General features: G+C 50.4%; 2 long non-coding RNA genes across 2 annotated transcripts; both read left to right on the forward strand.

Moving 5' to 3' along the window:
* The first annotated feature begins 4,036 nt into the window (after positions 1-4,036).
* LOC145527027 (uncharacterized) lies at positions 4,037-5,259 on the forward strand. The gene is made up of 3 exons (XR_014069412.1): positions 4,037-4,188; positions 4,441-4,524; positions 4,657-5,259. It is a non-coding gene; the product is annotated as an uncharacterized LOC145527027 (long non-coding RNA).
* Positions 5,260-10,801: 5,542 nt separating this feature from the next.
* On the forward strand, positions 10,802-13,552 carry LOC145527029 (uncharacterized). The gene is made up of 2 exons (XR_014069414.1): positions 10,802-11,008; positions 12,813-13,552. It is a non-coding gene; the product is annotated as an uncharacterized LOC145527029 (long non-coding RNA).
* Positions 13,553-13,858: the final 306 nt, after the last annotated feature.

Consider the following 13,858-nt stretch of genomic DNA (forward strand, 5'->3'; position numbering starts at 1 on the left):
TGTATATAAAGTGATGTTTTCCTATCAACCGACAGGCTAGAAAAAGAGACTACAGCTTGCCAGGTTAGCATCACGGGTCACAGATGTTGCCTCTGCATTTTCAGATTGTCTTATCCATTACAGACGGCATCTTCTCATTTAGAAACATAATTTGTTGTTATCACAGACAAAAAAAAAAAAGCTGACATTTCACTTGCAAGCCAAAGATGAGCATCAAGGCACAGGACCGCATGTGAGAGTACATTAAGACGGGGCTGTGCCGTCCCTGAATCAAGGACACGAGGCTTGAGCCGACAGAGCTGTAGATGGCGGCTGACTTCTGATCTTTATTATGCAAATGTGCAGCCCGAGAGCCAGGCTGTTTAACCTCATCAGGGGAAATGTCACTGATCATTTCGGGTTCCAAATGTAGCACAAGCATTAGTACTATTATGTTATGATTATTATTATTTGTAGGGCATGATGTAAGCCTGAGCCCTCTGATTAAGCTGAGTTTCTACTTACTCAGATCCTCTGGGGTCGAAAACCAAAGTCTTCTTGATATTAAACAAATAAACAAATAAATTTTGTTCTCTCTCTTTAATGCTAGCAGAGGGGGTGCTTCCCAGGGCTGGTGTCCTCCAGGCATGGCGAAGATGGTGAGAGTTTCACAGTGTCTAATTTCCACCCCCAGCTGCTGCCTCTTCTCCTGTCTCCTCCAGGACTTCTGCCTCGGTAACAGAGGTGTTTAGAGAAGCTGGGGCAGGAGAGGGGGGCAGATGTAGGGGTGGAAAATGGTGAGGAGGATGGAAAAGAGAGAGGGATACTTTCTGCATGAGATTAGAGAAGAAAGGGCCTAAGGAGGGGAAAAGATCCTTCAGCCCCAGGCATGAGTCCCTGCTATCTAACTGAGCCATAAAGCAAACTGAGAAGGCTCCCGGATCTAAGAGGTGGAGACAAAAGGAGCTTGGAATCAAGCAACAAAGAAAAGGAAGTCAGCAAGAAGGGGAAAAGTCAGAGGCAGTTGATTTGCTGCCCAGGGTGATAGAAGGCAAAGGCTGTGCCTCTCTGAATCCAGATTTCGGGACCTGAACCAGCAAGGTCCTACTTTCAGAAGAAAAGACTCTTGAAGCGGGAGACTAAGAAAGAGAAGTACAGCACACAGCTGTAGTGAAATTCTGGAGCAGAAAATACAGCCTGAGTGTGTTCCCAGCCTGGCGCTAGGGAAAAGGTCCAGCTTTAACAAGGAACCAAGGAGGGAGGCTGGTTCACTGCACAATGGAGGCACTAGATGCTTCTCTGAAGACTCTGAGAGACTCTCCCACCTAGCCCCAGACCCTCAGGTATAAACACTGACATCACGATCTCAGTCCAATTAAATCAGACTTCTTAGGAGTGGGGTCCACGTCCATATTTTTTAAAGCACTCTGGGTGACTCCATTGGGCTGCCAGGGCTGAGAACTGCTGCTTTAGATTCTGATGGATATAAACTCCACAAACTCTTGCATGCTTATTTCCTGCTGTGTCCTCTGGCATCTAGCACAGTGCCTGACAGAGAGTAGAAGTTGAATATAGATTTACTACAAAAAAGGCTAGTGGGTAAAAGGCATTTCTGTACTAGAAACGAGTATGGGTTTCGCTGGTAGCTCCATAGTGAAGAATCCACCTGCAGTGTGGGAGACACAAGTTCGATCCCTGGATTGGCAGGATCCCCTGGAGAAGGACCCCACTCCAGTATCCTTGCCTGAGAAATTCCAGGGAGAGAGGAATCTGGTGGGCTACAGTCCATGGAGCCACAAAACAGTCAGACACGACTGAGCAATGAAACAATGACAACAACTACAACTGTATATAAGTAGGTCGTTCAGGGCACCTGTGCAGAGGGGGTACCTCCCAGCCCTCCAAGAGTCCTGCTGTCGGGGGTATGTTTGTCCCTTGTTGTCCCAGCACGAGCAGACATATAGATGTTGCACGCTAGGTGTGGGTTGTTGAGTTGACATCCGATCAACAACCCTACCACCCAAGGAGTTGGTCCAGTTGTCTTCCTCTGTTCTCCTGGGAGCGCTGGTGTGACCACACAGCTTTCAGAGGAGGGGCTCAAACCGTCACCCCACCATCGGCTTGCAGTCCGCTGTGGGCCCTTATCTTTCCCCACCAGCAACTGAGGAAGAGCCAAGGATCACTTCTGGTGGCCTTTTCTTCCTTACTGTTCCTGCTCAGGGTCTGGTCCTAAGGTTTGACAGAAGTGTTGGGTAACCTTTTCCCGGAGTCAGGAGACCCGTCTCTCTGGCTGCTGGATGAGAAGATCCTCACGAAGGGAAGCGAAGGAGGAGCCCTGCGTGTGGACTTGGATCTGAGTTAGTTTGCTGGAGGAGCGTCTCATCAGCATGTCTGCGGGACGGAGGCCAAGGGACTCTGACATCAGCTGCCAGACTTGTGTACCACTGACAAGAGCTGCAGAAGGGACACGTTGGAGCAGTGTGTGGTCCTCCCACTAATTCCCGAGAGTCCTTCAGCAGAGGCTGCGAGAGAGAGAGCAGCGTTACTGTGAGGCCACTTCAGACAGTGCATGATGCCCCTGTGGAACGTTTGGGCTGCAGAGAGTGTAGGATCTCATTGTTTATCTCTCCGTTTCCACCAAGAAACAGGGCATAGGAAAAGAAAGACAATGTTGGGGAGCAAGATGGGCCTCCATTTCAAACTTGACATTGCTACTGATGAACCCTAAAACTTCTGGCAAGTCTTTTAACTCAGTTTTCATATCTATAAAATGAGGATGATGCAATTTACTGGACAGATTTATCGTGAGCAATAGATCTTAGGGCTATTGTGAAATCCTCTATTTTTTGAATCCTATGCAATTATTATTCCAGCACTGGGCTCTGAGCTCTTTGAAGGTTCAGGCAGCGTAATTTTTTTTTTTTCCCTTACCAGACTGAGTAGGTTTAATGGTGGACCCCAGAGGTATGTCCAAGTTGTAACCTCCAGAACCTGCAAAGGTGACTATGTGGGAAAACAATCTTTGCACATGTAATTGTGGATTTTGAGATGAGGTCACCCTGGATTTAGGCTGGGCCCTGGCTTGTTTGTTTATGCTCTGTCACTCAGTCCTGTCCAAGTCTTTGTGACCCCATGGACTATAGCCCGCCAGGCTCCTCTGTCCAAGGGATTTCCCAGGCAAGAATACTGGAATGGGCTGCCATTTCCTGCTCCAAGCATTGTCTTTTTATCTTTGTATCATTAACCTCTAACACAGTAAACAACTGGCACATAATAGATGCTTAAATGTAACCTTCTCAGAGCAGTCTGCCCAAACACCTCCTCTCAGGACTCCCCAAGTTATTCATTACACTCTCCTGGTTTCCTTCAGAGCCTCAAAATGATATATCTGCTTGTGTACCATCTATCTCTGAATTAGACTGCAGTTTCCATGAGATGAGGACCTGGTCTGTCTGGATGGTCAGAATCTAGAACAGTGCCTGGTGCAAAGTGGGCGCTCAAATACATTTGTCTAGTGGGGAAAGAGGGCTTTCCTCGTGGCTTAGAGGGTAAAGAATCTACCTGAAATGAAGGAGACCTGGGTTTGATCCTTGGGTTGGGAAGATCCTCTGGAGAAGTGAATGGTAACCTATTCCAGTATTCTTGCCTGGAGAATTCCATGGACAGAGGAGCCTGGTGGCTTACAGTCCATGGGGTTGCTGAGTCAGACACGACTGAGTGACTAACACACACACACACACACACACACACAGTGGAAAAAGAAAGGAACGGCGGCTATTTTATTACTATTCTTGATAGGAGTGGTTGCAAGATGAATTGGAATCCATCCAAACTGAGAAAAGTTATTTGGCTCTGACCAGAAAGGGAGTGAACGATCAGAAGCAGGTTGAGTTTCCTCCTCAAAGAATTCTGCGTGAGAACCTTTCTTTAGGGCCGGCGATTCCTAGGGCCTCCGCCAGGGGGCCCTTCCTGCTAAACTGAGCAGCGTGAGTGGTTTTCTGACGTGGACAAAGGGCTGCCTCGGAGCCTGAACTGGGGCCTCTGCGGGGAGCCGGCGGGGGCCGCACCCTCTCCTGGGCTCCGCACCAGGCGAAGGCTCCAGACGGCTCGGGCTGTGCGCCAGGCTGCTCGGTTCCAGTGGGAAAGCTGACCTTGGCCAGGAAGAACCAGGAAGAGGCACAAATGACTCATTGTCCCACATCCTCCAAGGTAAAAACCCAGCAGTGTGTGTGGCCTTTGGGGCTGGACGTTATTGCAGCCTTGGCTCATTTCGCAGCCAAAATAAAAGCCGTCGGCCAGCAACCCAGGCGCAGCCTAGGAATACAACCCATGGCTCGCTCCCCTCGTCCCCTTCCACACACTTCCCTGCCCTGAAAGTTCTTAAAACAACCTGTGTGATTTCCAGTTCTAAAAGTGGAGCACTATTTCCTTTTAAAGACTTAAGGCAGCCTTCATTTCCAGTCAGGGCCATGTGACATTTTTATGGAGTCGTGGAAGAAACTGGATCTGTTTTCAAGTCACGTGTGAAGAAGGTCTGGGTAAAAGGTGCTTTATTTTTATTCCGAAGTTTGATAGCCAAGTCACTTCCATTTGTCAAACGTGCCGGTGCCTTCAGATTTCCACTAGAGGGCACTCTTGGAAAATATTTATAATTATATATTTTATTGCTCTGTCTAGGAAGTGCTGTTTTTAAAAAAGAAGGGGGCGGGGGACACCAGCCCAGTCTAAATTTCAGAGCAAGCCCTTTGCCTTCTTCACCTGGAGCTATTCCTGATTCTTCCAGAAGCACAGCTAGAGAAGGAAGCTGGAGAACCCACAGGCAGCTGCTTCCCTCCTCCTCTGTCGTTCTGTCCACATGGGATGTAGCTGCCGGCTCCCCTCACCCCACCCCAAACCCCCTCCACTTCACAGGGGGCCAGCCCTAGCCTGCCTGGAGAATCCCCTTGGAAAGAGGCTTACAGATGCTGAATCTGGAGGCCTCTGGTTTGGTGGGGTGCCTTCCCTCACAAGCCAGCCGTGGCTGGAAATCCTCAGAAAAGTGCCAGGAAGGGTCAGAGGGGTGGCTGGGGCGTCAAACAATTAAAAATAGGGCTTCCGGGCAGGCAGCCATGGAGATCTGGCTCGATATGTAAATAAGTGTAAAGAAGAGCAAGCCTCGGTGCTAGGAGGGCGCTGCGCACATTTTGTGCAGCTAGGGCTGTCTGGGGGTGGTGATGGACTGTCTTTATTCAGCACACAGCCCAATTTATTAAAAAAGTGTTTTTCCACCCCAAAAGAAAATAGTTCCATTGAGTTCCATTGGTGTGGTGGGGGGTGGGGAGGCAGGAGATTCTTACAACATAGATTTCTTACTTGATGGATAGAAGAATGTCAGTGAATAAATTAGAGCTGACTTTTAGCCACTATAACCTTAATTCTGGAGCATATTTGATATACAGTACTCAACTTTGCCATTCCTGAGATTTGTGCCACCTTTTAGGGTTGACGTTATTACTCCTGTGAGTGACCTTGTTTCATCCTGGAAGCAGCTCTGTGAGGTGGGTATTACCATCAACATCCCATTTTACCGAAGGAAACTCAACTCAGGGAGGAGCAAGGACACACAGCAGCGGTCCACAGCTGGGGGTTGAGGCAGTTCAGTATCAGGTCAGTTTCAGCAGGAACGTTTTTCTGAGCATGCAGCGTGTGCCAGGCTGCGCGCTAGGCGTGAACCGGATGCTGCTTCCTGCTCTTCCTCAGAAACAGGTTCTCTAAATGTCAAGGCAAACCTTTGACTTCTCTTGGAACTGTTCCTCATTCTTCCAGAAGCACAGCTAGAGAAGGAAGGGGGCAGTACAAAGGCAGCTGCTTCCTTTGTCCACGTGGGCATCTTCTTGGTGTCAGAGCTCCTGTGGTTCTGGGCGGGGCCAGAAGGGGGTGCCCTTCCTTCAGGGTATGCCAGGTCGATCCAGGTAGGCCAGGGGCCCGAGACCACAGCTTGCTCCAGGCTGCTCCAGGCAGGCAGGCATCTGTCCAGTCCTCCTGGGGACCATCCCCCTGCTGACCTTGGCCCCCTCTCTGCACACCCAAAGGTACAAATGGCAAGGCAATCTGTAGAAGTCTTCTCTGTCCAGGGGTTTTGCTGTGCAGCCTTCTTGTTCTCTAATTCCTGACACTAATTCCTCTGTCAGGAGACTGGCTGAATTTGAAAGTAGCCCTAAGGCTTTCAAGAAGCAAGGTGACCGTGGTGACTCCCGTAGAGTGTCCCTGTGGCCTACGGCCTAGGGTTGTAGAGAAAATGGGGGAGCAAAGAGCCAAGAAGAGCTCTGGGCAGTGGTTCCCAAAGAGGTGCTCAGCAGATCAGCTTTTCCTTGAGCCCATTCTGAACTTCTTTCTGGGAACTCGTAGGAGTTTATGACTAAACACACAGGTGCACATGTGTGAACACACACACACAGGTTCTCATTTGTTGTTATTGTTTAGTTGCTAAGTCGTGCCCAACTCTTGAAACCTCACGGGCTATAGCCTGCCAGGCTCCTCTGTTTAAGGGATTTTCCAGGCAAGAACACTGGACTGGATAGCCATTTCCTTCTCCAGGGGATCTTCTCAACCCAGGGAGTGAACCTGTGTCTCTTGCACTGGCAGGCAGGTTCTTTACCACTGTACTACCAGGGAAGTCCAAGTTCTCATTCCTTATCTATTTTATACATAGTAGTGTATATGGTGTTGGGCTTCCCGGGTGGCTCAGTGATAAATAATCAGCCTGTAATGCAGGAGACACCGGTTCTATCCCGGGTCAGGAAGATCCCCTGGAGGACAGCATGGCAACCCACTCCGGTATTCTTGCCTGGAGAATCCCCATGGACAGAGGAGCCTGGTGGGCTACAGTCCATAGGGTCTCAAAGAGTCTGAAGCGACTGAGCACACACGCAGTGTATATGGTACAAAATACTGTTTGACTCCACACGTATGAGGTTCCTGTGTCTGTGCGTGCCTAGTCGCTTCGGTCGTGTATGACTCTTTGCGACCCTATGGGCTGTAGCCCACCAGGCTCCTCTTGTCCTTGGGGATTCTCCTGGCAAGAATACTGGAATGGGTTGCCATATCCTCCTCCAGGGGATCTTCCTGACCCAGGGATCGAACCCATGTCTCCGGTGGCTCCTGCATCACAGGCGGATTCTTTACCACTGAGCCGCTGGGGAAGCCCTAGGAGGTTCCTAGAACAGTCAAACTCATGGAGTCAAAAAGTACATTGATGGGTGCCAGGGGTGGTGGTGGTGGGAGGGGGAATGAAGACTTAGTGTTTAACGGGGACACAGTTTCCGTTTAGGAAGGTGAGAAGTCTGGGAGATGGATAATGTGAGAGTTGCACAACAATATGAATGTGCTTAGTGCCACTGAACTGTACAGTTAAATATGGTTAGAATAGTGTGTTTTATATTATGCGACTTTCACTGCATGCACACACAACCGCGGCTTGTCAGGGTGAGCCACGTAGGCTGAAACGGTGACTGCTCACACAGATATAGATTCTACCCACTCCCCACACACACTTGGATGCAGCGGAGAATCAAGTATCAAAACCGTTGATATCTGTGAACAGAAATGGATACAACAGAATGTCTCCATTTGATAGTACCAAGGTGTCTAAAAGAGTGGCAACACAATATAGACGCAAATTGGGGTACCTGGGGGGCTACTTTCTGCTTCTGAACCCTGTGAGGTGGGGGCAGGAGGGTGGGGGGGCGCAGAGTGAGAGAGACAGGAGCAGCGGCTCAAGCCTGCTGCCAGTGGTCCCCAGCTTCCGTCTCTTCTCCGAGATTCATCCAAAGGGTGGGGTCAAGCTCAGGTCTGGAAACCACAGGCCCCTCTCCTAACAAGCAGGGCTGGGGGCACGCACCCAGAGTGGAGGAAGAAATGGCTTTCCCCGGACACAGAAATGCGGCAGTGGATTTCTTGGTTCATGGCTCTGACAGGTGGCTCAGAAGGTCCCTCCACACATCTTGGCCGGCTTCCCCCCAAAGCCAGGTGAGCCCCGGAGGCGCGGGACCCGTGATTCACGCTCGCAAGCCCCAACTGCGGCGCTGCCGCCGACGCGGGTCCTCAGACGGGGCGGTGGGTGCGGGCCGCCCCCTGCTGGCCGAGGGTATGCGGCCGCGGACCGGCGAGGATGCTCTCCCACGGCCCGGGGGGCGCCTTCTGTCCAGAGTCGCCGTGGCTCGGGAGGGAGGACCGGGCGCTCCTGGGATGGCCCAGAGGCGCGGAAGTACACCTTGGACGAGGGCACTGTCCGCGGCCCAGACTCGGGACCCTCGGCGCTGTAGCTTTCACCACCCGGCAAGGGGGAGGGATTTTGAAGTTCGCAGCCGAGGCCGACCACACCCTGTGCGTTTGCCAGAACAATCCAGGGTGGGTGGGAATTCCACCCCCTCGGTGTGGTGAGGAGAGCTCAGTCGGGGGTGGCGGGGGGTTCAGTAAACACTCTAAGGAGGGTCTGTGCTCAGAAAGAGGAAGGGTCTTTCTTAGCTTCAGATGCCTTTCGGCTGATGCCTTAGATGGTTCTAAAAGGGAAAAAGGGAGATGAAATGAAAATACCCTCAGAGGGAGTGTCCCCCATGCCCCTTAGCCAGAGAGCTGGTGGTGAAGCCACCGCCTCCACCCTCCCGGGACGCGTTCGGCCCCCCGCCCCACACCCCTAGCCTCCTCCTGTTCTGCCACGGAGGATAAAATGGTCTAATAGCTATTTTTCTGTTGTGATTTTTGGCCGCTCTTCTTTTGATGCTACAGACTCAGATTTTCTCAGTTGTTCCATGACTTCAGACCACTTGCTAAACAATGTCCTCAGAGGGAAAAACAAACCTCGATTAATAAAGTGCTCATGAAAGGGCTGCGATGAGGGAGCTGTCGGGCCTCCCAAGCGGAGAACGCTGAGATGCGGGCTGGCCTGGCCTCAGAGACCCCGACGGCCATCGCGCGACTTCTGCTCCCTTCTGCTCCGTCTCCACAGAGTCCGGGGCTGCTTAGCGCCAAGTGTGATGTGGACACTTGCCTGCTGCATGGAGACAGAAACTCATTTTCCGTCTGTCAGGCAGCCTGACACGGAGCTGCTAATGATTTTCTGTCAGGCAAGGCCTGGCTGGATTTGAACCGGTGACCCAGAGGTAAAAGGCCCCGGTGTGTAGGGCTCCCTTTACAATAACAGGCCTGCCTCTGCCTCCTTTTGCCCGGCCCCTGGGCTCTGCTTCCTCTTCCCTCGTGTTCTTCTCATCCAGTTGGGTTTTGCTTGGACCCTAGCTTAGCATTTGGGCTTCCCTGGTGGCTTACTTGGTACAGAATCTGCTTGCAATGCAAGAGACCCAGGTTTGATTCCTGGGTCAGGAAGACCCCCTGGAGAAGGAAATGGCAACCCACTCCAGTATTCTTGCCTGGGAAATCCCATGGACAGAGGAGCCTGGTGGGTTACAGTTCATGGGGTCACAAAGAGTCCTCCCCCACTTAGCGACCAAGCTTAACATTTGGGGCTGAGTGGTTATTGTCCCAGGAGGGCAAGCTGGGAAGCATTTCTGTCCTGAGTGGAGGGGAGATGGACAGCCGTTGAAGGGTAGAGGCCTGCTTGATTGGCCTGAGACCAAAAACCACCTGCTCCTCCCAGGCTCTGTCTGACCCTGACCTCAAGACTTTGCATGCATATAGAGATGGCCCCCACAGTAAAGGTGACAGCAAGAAGTGTACCTTTGGAGGGGTACTGAGGCCTAGGTGCTTTGGGTCTTAACTACTCTGAGGTTGACATTGTCAACAGTTTTTTTTTTTCCCCCGCTGGTAGTTTTCATGAAGAAAAAAAAACACAAAAAACCTTTCAAGAGCCATAAGTGGAATCAAACAGCATTTGTCTGCACCTAATGCATCAGTGCTGGAGACTTAAGGGATGTGGGTTCGATCCCTGGGTCAAGAAGAACCCCTGGAAGAAGAGATGGCAACCCCCTCCAGTATTCTTGCCTGGAGAATCCCATGGACAGAGGAGCCTGGTGGGCTACAGTTCATAGGGTTGCAAAGAGTCAGATATGAATGAAGCAACTTAGCATAGCACACACAACAGATAAATAAATAATTGAGGAAATTCAGAAGACAAATGAAAACTGAGGGCTGTGTCTCACGGTGCAGGGAGAGGGGTGGGGTGATGGCGGGAGCCTGTGGATCAGGAGTCAGCAGTGTAGAGGGGGAGAGAAGCACGGGTGCTGGCCAGGTCAGTACTCCAGGTGGAAATGCAGGCTTTGCCACTTACCAGCTATGATATGGGAGCCTCCACTTTCTAATCTATGAAATGTGAGTAATTGTATGTGTGTGCGCGCTCAGTCATGTCTGACTCTTTTGCAACTGCATGAACTGTAGCCTGCCAGGCTCCTCTGTCCATAGAATTCTCCAGGCAAGAATACTGGAGTGGGTAGCCATTCCCTTCTCCAGGGGATCTTCCTGACCCAGGGATCCAACCCATGTCTCCTGAATCTCCTGTATTGGCAGGTGAATTCTTTACCACTGTGCTGCTTGGGGAGCCTGAGAATAATTATACCAATATAAAAAATCTTCATAGGATTGCAAGGGACCATTCATGTAAAGCACGGAGCAGAGCACCCAGCTTGTGGTAGATGATTGTTAAGTGTCAGCAAGGGGTTCCTGAAAGGGAGAAGGGGTTATGGGAGGAGAAGAGAGCAGTGAATGACAGCGGCAGTGGGAGGAAGAAGGTGGAGATTAAGGAGAGGTTTTTGCAGATAGAAGCAAAGGAATTTGATGGTTAGCTGAATAGGAAAAGTGAAATGGGAAGGCTGAGGGGAGGACCCCTGGACCTAGTTGCTATGACAACCCAGGAAGCTGGCTGGGGAGGACAGTGTGTAGGGGAAGGAGGTTCCTGACTTCCTTCAGGGCGTGTGGGTCGGAGTGCCTGGAGGATGCCCGTGGGTGGGGGATGTCCAAAGATGAGCTCAGGGCTACCAGGCTGGGAGCACTGGCTGACTCAGAGTGCTGGCCGGTGCTGCAGGAGTGGCTCCCCGTGGGAGTGCATGGGGGTGAGAAGAAAGATCGGAGACTGAGGTGCCTGGAAGTGTCAACATGAAAGGGGTCAGAGGGAAGGGGGCCTGTGAATGGGACAGCCAGATGCTCCAGGGCCACGGGGGCATCCAGTGAAACTGAGCAGCCCCCTGAGAGCACCGCAGTCACAGGAGGACAGCCCCAGAGCAGCTGTGCAGTCAGAGCTCGGGTCGGCTGGGCGTTAGCAAACTAGGATCCATACGGGGCAGCTCTGTGGGCTGCATTATCAGGTGGTTGTCAGCCAGACTCAGCACTGCTGGAGGAGTTGGCCAAAATTTCTGTGTGGAGTTTTTTGGAGTAAGTAGAAAAAGGCAAGATCCAGGCAGCAATGGTGGGCTGGAAAGGCCTTTCAGTTCCTGCTTGGAGGCCAGGGATGGCTGTAGGCTTCTTACAATTGAGAATCAGATGTCTTCATTAACTGACGGAGGGATTCGTGTCCAGGTCACATCCTGACTGGACTGGGGACTCTTAATGGACTGCCTAATAGATCATTTGCATAGATTAGAAGTCACGCGGAATAGACCCTGACACCTGACCCCACACATTCGATATAGTTTACCCAGCTCCCATCCGTGTGGAAACGTAATAATAGCTGTCACTGATTGGTTCTTACCAGGTGCCAGGCACTGTGACAAGCCCTTTGCTTCTGTCATGCAGTCCTAGTAACACACCTGTGATGTTACACAGTTCTGATTTTGGCTTCATGAGCAGAGAAGTGATACACATGGTATTTTGCTAAGTGAAATAAACCAGAGAGAGAAAGACGAATACTGCATGCTATCAGTTATGCTAAGCTGCTTCAGTTGTGTCTGACTCTTTGTGACCCAACAGACTGTAGCCTGCCAGGTTCCTCTGTCCATGGGTGAACTCAAAAAAAAAAGTAGAACTCACAGAAGCAGACAGTAGAAAAGTGGTTGTCAGGGGCTGAGGGAGTAGGGATAAGAGGAGGTTGGTAAAACAGTTGCTGTTGTTGTTCAGTCGCTAAGTTGTATTTGACTCTTTTCGACCCCATGGACTGCAGCACACCAGGCTCCCCTGTCTTTCTCTATCTCTCCCGGAGTTTGCTCAAATTCATGTCCACTGGATCATGGACAATGGTTTGCATCAATGGTTAGCGATGCTATCTAACCATTCCGTCCTCTGACACCCCGTTCTCCTTTTGCCTTCAATCTTTCCCAGCATCAGGGTCCTTTCCAATGATCTTTCCACCATCAGGTGGCCAAAGTATTGCAAGGAGATCTGCAAGGAGATCAAACCAGTCCATCCTAAAAGGAAATCAACCCTGAATATTCATCAAAAGGACTGATGCTGAAGCTGAAGCTCCAATACTTCGGTAAAAGGATACAGACTTTCTATTATAGGATGAATAAGGTCTGAGGATCTAATGGACAGCTTGTTATAGTTGATAACACTGTGTTGTGAAATTTGCTAAGAGACTAGATATTAAGCATCCTCACACACAAAAGTAACTATGTGAAGTGAAGGATATGTTGATGAACTTAATTGTGGAAATTCTTTCACAAACACTTCTGATAGCTTACAGTTTTGTCAATTATACCTCAATAAAGCTGGAAAAAACTTAAAAAGGGTGACAATGATGATAACAAGAATAATAACAACCACTATCACTATCCCTGGTGGCTCAGACGGTAAAGAATCTGTCCGCAATACGGGAGACCTGGGTTCGATCCCTGGGTTGGACAGATCCCGTGGAGGAGGGCATCTAGTATTCTTGCCTGGAGAATCCCCAAGAAGGGCCTGGTGGGCTGCAGTCCATGGGGTTGCAAAGAGTCAGACATGACTGAACGACTAAGCCCAGCACAACACATCACTGGCTCTCAGGACATCAGACACATCCCCCTGGGATGTCTTTTCTCTTTGGTCTGTAGCCATGTGTTGGGCCCTCTTCCTCTCTTTTCCTCCTCTTCTCCCAATTCTTGGACCTTTCAGTCCCCTTCCTCATACTGTCGACTCTGGTTCAAAATTCCTCTCATGTCAGTAAGGGGGCAGTCAGGTTCCCTGATCTCCCCGCTAGGATATGTTTAGAGACTCTTCTCAGCCAGAAGCTGTTTTGCTTGACAAGTGCACCAAGGTTTGGAAATGAATCATGCTGTCTGCTCAAGATGTGGAAGAGGTAGCCATGGTTTGCACCTCGTGCTTGTTAGAACTCCTTCAAAGTGTGATTAAAATCAAATGGACAGGGCTTCCCTGGTGGCTCAGTGGTTAAGAACCCGCCTTGCAATGCAAGGGACATCGGTTTGATTCCTAGTCCCGGAGGATGCCACATTTCTGGGAGCAGCTAAGCCTGTGCGCCACAATGAACTGCCTTAGTGTCCAGGTACTGCGAGCACTGAAGCCTATGCGCCTATAGCCTGTGCTCCGCAGCAAGACAAGCCACCGCAGTGAGAAGCCGGTGCTCGGAGACAAGGAGGAGCCCCCACTCGCTGCAGCTAGAGAAAGCCCCAGCGCAGCGACAAAGACCCGCCACAACCCAAAAATTAAAAAAAATAAATCTTTTAAAAAAATGCACAGTTCAAAGGATGAACAGCGCTGCATTCCTGGTCCCAGGAGTCACCACTGTTAAGTAGACCGCAAGTGGTTAAAAGGTGCCCACTTAAGGTCGCTTTTGTGACCTTAGCAAGCCACTTATTCCAGAACTGAGTTTCTCATCTATACAATGGGGATAATACTACCAACCTAATACTACCTGGAATAGTGCCGGGCCTAAAGAAAAAGCTCAGTAATATTACTTACAGTTATCCTTCTAAACACTTTGTATACGTGTAGTGTCCCTACACATCTGTAATATATATTTTAA

This window comes from Giraffa tippelskirchi, chromosome 11, assembly GCF_054371585.1.
Source record: "Giraffa tippelskirchi isolate mGirTip1 chromosome 11, T2T-mGirTip1v1.2.pri, whole genome shotgun sequence".
Classification (NCBI taxonomy): Eukaryota; Metazoa; Chordata; class Mammalia; order Artiodactyla; family Giraffidae; genus Giraffa; species Giraffa tippelskirchi.